This window comes from Pteropus alecto, unplaced genomic scaffold, assembly GCF_000325575.1.
Source record: "Pteropus alecto unplaced genomic scaffold, ASM32557v1 scaffold65, whole genome shotgun sequence".
In the NCBI taxonomy this organism is placed as follows: domain Eukaryota; kingdom Metazoa; phylum Chordata; class Mammalia; order Chiroptera; family Pteropodidae; genus Pteropus; species Pteropus alecto.
In genome coordinates, this window is record NW_006439191.1 from 2,223,131 (window position 1) to 2,229,134 (window position 6,004).

A 6,004-nucleotide genomic window follows, 5' to 3' on the forward strand; every position below is an offset into this window, starting at 1 on the left:
ATCTTAGTACTCCAGGAGAAAAAATTTAAAAAAAAAAAAAAAAACAGTTTTCGTTACTGTAATAGCCACCCTCCCTAAGGGCCTCTAACGATCTCTGCCTCCTGGAATTCATGCCCTTGTATAGTCTCCCACATTGCATGGAGCAGACGTTTATAACCAACAGGATGTTGCAGAGATAACAGTGCATGACCTCCAAGCTAGGCCATAAAAGACATTACGGCTTCCATCTTGCTCTCCTGGATCACTTCATCTGGAGGAAGCTAGCTGTCGTCTCATGAGGACACTCGAGCAACAGAAAGGTTCACATGACGAGGAACTGAGGCTTCCTGACAACAGCCATGTGAGTGTGCCATCTCGGAAGTGGGTCCTCCAGCCCAGCCGAGCCTTCAGATGACATCTGAACATCTTAAGAGGTTAAGGCTTCCATCTTGCTCTCCTGGATCACTTCATCTGGAGGAAGCTAGTTGTCGTCTCATGAGGACACTTGAGCAACAGAAAGGTTCACATGACGAGGAACTGAGGCTTCCTGACAACAGCCATGTGAGTGTGCCATCTCGGAAGTGGGTCCTCCAGCCCAGCCGAGCCTTCAGATGACATCTGAACATCTTGACCACAACCTCACAAGAGACTCCAAGCCAGAATCACCCCGTTAAACCACTCTCAAAATCCTGACCCACAGAAATGGTGAGATAACCACGTGTTTTAAAGCAATGGGTTTGGGGCTAATTTGCTTGGCAGCACAGTTACCGACAGACAGATGGCCAGCCAGTGTAGAAGCACAATATTCAGCCAATGAGTAAATACTCCAGTCAGAAAATTGATGGTAGAGAGCCCTATGCCTTCCTGATTACTAGTATCTTCTATTTTTTAGCACTCTGTAGCAAAGAAACAAGTTTCTTATTTCTGCCTTAAACCTATAAATGTAAGTAGTGAATTTAGTTGTGAGGATAAAGTTAAAATGTTGCTAGTATTAAGTGTTTAAAAGGGGAAGCGAGGGAAGACAGATACCGGATCAAACTTGAATTGTTCTTAGTCCAACTGTGGAGTGAAAACCTTCCTAAACACAATGCATTTGCAAAGAACATAAATCAAAACTAAATATTCTATTTGCACTTCAAAAGATATTTGATCTCTTATCTTAATTTTACCAGGTGAAGCCAATGATGAACTGTGCTTTCATCTTATTCCATGTAGCCTAATGAATAAAAAGCAATTACATGTTCCATAAACAAGAATTCTTCATACAAAAAGGATTATATTTATTAACTTTCTTTACTGAAGGTGTAATTGGAAAACTTCAGGTTTCAGAAAATTCTAAGAATAGTCTCTCCCCAAATCCCTAGGCCTGAAATTCAACTGTACACAAATTAGCCCTCACACTTCTAATTTGTTCTTTTTCCTCCCAAACGTCATCGTTTGTGGCCCAGTCTTCCAGACACCAGGTCTTTCTTATTCCAGAATCTACACCAGGAACAATGTGGCAGAATAGGAGAGGCAGCTGAAGTTTCAGAGCCTGGTAACACCTACAAGGTGGCCACAGGTGGAGTCTGGGTCCCCTGCACAGAAACTCTGGAGTGAGTCTTCACGAGACAGTCAGTGAATTCTTGGCAGGAAGACATGGTGAGCATGGTCACTGTCCAGATGGGGAATGAGAAAGTTGTACATCTTGGAGATAGTATCCAAAGTGACCTTGGCAAGCCTGCCCAGGGTGGCTGCACAGCCCCTTGCCGAGGTGGAGTAATCATCAGTGTCACCATCAGCAGAAGCTTCTTGGGGACAGAGACCTAGAGGATGCCAGTGCCCCAGAGAGAGGGATGAGGCATGCCAGCAGAGAGCCACAGAGGCCAGTCACCTTGCAAGGGACAGTGTATGGTTTGTGGACCTTGTTCCCCCAGTAGCCTCACCTCATGGGGATGATGGAGAGTTTGGCCAAGATGATGGCACTACAGATGGATGTAGCTACCTCCTCGGAGCACTTACACCAAGGTAGGCATGTCCATTATAATCCCCAATGGTGACAAGTGTCTTGATACTGGTACCTGGGCCAGCCAAGGTCCATTTTGCATAGGCATAATCTTCAAAATCTTGTCTTTGAGGGATGGCTCCCAAGAAAAATTCAAAGGTCTCAGGTTCCTCGATGGGCAGAGAGAAGAGATAAGTCTCCTCTAGAGACCTGACCTTTCTGTCCTTGGCCAGGCGGTGATGGGGCCCACTCCTTGTCCTCGGCCTTGCCTCTGTGAGCTCTGTGGCCTCAACCTCCGGGACCTGCTGTAGCACCAGTGTCATTTGGTGTCTCCTCCAAGGAGCAGGCCTCCCTCTACTTGATGCCCCTGTTGTCATCCCTTCCTGCAGGATCCAAAGTCTTCAGCTGCCAGGGATAAGGCAACGTTGTCTTTTGCTCAGGTCTGTCATTCAGTACACTGGAGTCTAAAACAAAGCTAACAGAGGGAGTCTCTGTGCAAGGCTCTTCCTACCTGGTTTGCCCACCCTGAGCGCCTGCTTCTTATTTTTAAGAGACATGAAATCCACCCAATCCACTTGTCTTTCATTAAGTAAAGTACAAATTTGGGGGATTCAGTTGCTCTGTTTTTGTTCTCTCTCCCAGCTCCCTCTCCCTCTCTCCGCCCCGCATGGCTGCCCCCAACCCCATCTGCTTGTTCTACTGATCTTGAATTGGATTTAATTATGTATTTATTTAATAATCTGCATATTGGTGCTTAAAAACTCGAAAGGAGAAGAAATGGTGATTATAAGCGTTGAGATTACAATATTTAAACAGAGGAAACCAAAATTTTGCCTCATGGTTATTAGTTGCTGCTCCTGAGGTATGTGAAATAAAAATGGGCTTGTTGGAGTTTCTTCCTGTTGCTAGAAATACACGGAGGCCCTTGGGGAAGAAGTACTTGAATGTGGTTCATCAAATGTTGTGTTCTCATTTTTTCTAATTCTTTCATTTATCTATTTTCAAGCTGAATCTAATAAACTATCAGTAACGGAAATAAGAAGCAGTCCCCAACTCAATCCTAATTCTCCAGAGATTAAAAAATAATAATAATAAGTCAGGATCAGACAGAATTTAGTCCTTATTTTTTATAGTCACAAGAAACAAATTAGCCACTTCTAAGGTAGTTTTAGATCAAATTTAAGACATGAGAAACCTTTTATATTTCCAAGTATTTTATTCGGTTATTTTTCTGGGCAAAATTTCAAGACTTTGTAGCTTATATAAAACTTCCATGATGCCAATTTCATTTTCTTTTAGTTATTTAATTAACTTTTTAAAAAATTTGACACCAGTTCTTACTTGACAGATTCTATATATCATTCCCAGTCAATTCTTCATTTTCAAATATTCTTGGGATTACAGTAAGATTGCTTGATTTATAAAATAAAAATGCAGAATGCCCAGTTAGATTAGGATTTCAGATAAACAACTAATAATTTTTCAATGTATGCTCCATGCAGTATTTGGGACATACTTCTAAAATGTTACTTAGGTGACTCAAAACAACAGAAATTCTCTCACAGTTGTGGAGGCTGAAAGTCTGAATCAAGGTGCCAGAAGCACCTCTGAATGCTCGAGGGGAGAGTCTTCGCTTGCCTCTTCTGGCTTCTGGTGACTCCAATCTCTACCTGTATTCACTCCTCTGTTGCTCAAATCTCCCTCTGCCATTCCAAGGACTTTAGTCAAGGGGTTCAGGGACCACCCAGTTAGCCCAACATGATCTCATCTCGAGATCCTTAACTTAATCATGTCTGCGAAAACCCTTTTTCAAATAAGGTGACACTTACAGGGTCCAGTACTAGAACATGACCATAACTTCTGGGGCCACCATACAACCTGCTACAGAGGAGAATGGCTGAAATGTCAAACACCAGCTCTGGTTGATAAATTCATGCAATATAGCCAAGTCAGAAGTCAGATAAATGGAGGTTAAGTATGTATAAGGTTCTTTTTACCTGTTTTTTCCACCATGGACACCAGATTCTTATTTGTTAGAAGCATATGAAATCCATCTAATTCATTCAGTCATTCATTCAATAGTGACTCCATTCTATACTTCTTATGTGCCTGAGTCTGAGAATCATGGGTAAGCCAGACTGCCCCTTTAAAGGATTACCTTCTAATGAGAAGAGACAATTGATCGATAAGTAAGCAAACACAATTGTCATATAATTTAATAAGTGCTGTGAAAGAAATAGGGCCACATGATTACGAGTAACTGGGAACAAGACATGCTACTCAGAAAAGGTTCTCAAAATAGATGACATTTGTACTGAGTGCCAAGAGATGAGGGTGAACCAGCCAGGCAGAGACCCCAGCAAACACTTTCTAGGACAAATAAGAGTGGGCTCGAAGGCCTGAGGTTGGTAAGCAATCACTGCGCTCCAGAAAAAGGTAAAGGCCAGATTGACCAGAACATAGAGGCCACACAAAGGCACACAAATGGACCCTTCAATATCTTTTGAAGTAGGATGTCCCTCTGAGGTACCACAGTGTCTAATTAGTCTTTGTAAAATATTACCTAATATGTAAATGTTACAGTTGAAAAGAGCTCTCATATATTTCATCGAAGCTTTACACCAACCCTAAAAATCTTATCAGCATTCATGTTTTGTAGATAGAAGTTTAATGAGGTTATATGAATTTCCAAGTTCACTCACCTCACAAACAGAAAAGTCTGGGCTTATACCAAGATCTTCTAATTCCAAGTTCAGCTCTCTTAAGACTCTCAACACCCTGCCTAGAGTCTAGATGCACCTAATGAGGCATCTTGCCACTCTACATCGTTTTTCGTAATTAAAGTAGGAAATGCTATGCAGTAATTAGCTATATTTTCTATTTGTTTACAACCTTCTTAAATTGTATACTAAAGCATTAAAATATATATAAATAGCAAAAATATAAGTATATTCTTCAATTATTTCTAATCTTTATCTCTCTCCTACTTTGGCCACTCACTGTCACTGCAATGCTGAGACTATGAAACTCTTCGATTCTTTCTTCCCACCTCTCTACTTTACTCCTCCCTTTAACATCCCCTCTGTCTTCACCGAGTCATTTCATCTCCTGGCTCCTTCCAGCTCTCTCGGACCAATAATCCCCATCTGGCTCCTTTTACTTTTCTGCTGAGCCTGGGTTACTTTTCCACTGAGTCTGGGTCTCCCAGTTGGTCATTTTCATCACACGAGGTTCATTCATTACTACACTGGTTGTTCTCATCTCTTGACCCTTCGTAGTTCTCATTATGTTGATTCCTATGGTTCACTTTTTCTGATCCAACATTCCAAAAAACCCGTGTCGTTGCAAAAAATCACAGAACTATGACAAATTTATTCACCGTGAGTTCACAGCACCTCAGCTGGACCCTTCGCAGTCCTTTGATTCAGCTTATTTGACAAACGCCACGCATTTGTTGAACACTTTCATAATGACAATGACTGTGCTGATTTTAGGATGAAAAACAAATAAGATTCCCTGTTCTGGAAGAATTCATAGTCTCATGTATCCACCCAACAATCCTTTGGAAACTTTTCTACCTTCAAGTCTACTCCTCACTTCTATGACATATTTTAGTATTTAATTTTACAAAAAAAAAAAAATTGACATTGCTACCTGAGCATCTTCAAAACTCTTCCACTCCATAATTTGGTGATGGACAGAGGGGATGGGGGGTGTAGGGGCATAGGAGAATGGGGTGAAGGGTTAAAGAAGTACAAATTAGTAGTTGATAGTTGGTCACGGGGATGGGGAGCACGGCAGAGGGAATGCAGTTAGCATTAATATGATGGCTAAGTGGAGGGCCAGGGGAGGGAGAGAGCTATTGGGGGGATTATTTTATGAACTACATAGATGTCTAACCAATGTACTGTATATTTGAAACTAATTTAAATAAATAAATAAAAATTTAAAATAAACTCTTCCACTCCATATGAAATTTTTGTATTAGGGCTCTCCAGAGAAACAGAAGCAGTAAAATAAGTAGACAAAGAAAGAAAGAGA

At 41.3% G+C, this 6,004-nt stretch overlaps 1 pseudogene; it reads right to left on the reverse strand.

Annotated features, from left to right (window-relative positions):
• Window positions 1–1,338: 1,338 nt before the first annotated feature.
• LOC102885591 lies at window positions 1,339–5,203 on the reverse strand (annotated as a pseudogene).
• Between the last annotated feature and the right edge of the window lie 801 nt (window positions 5,204–6,004).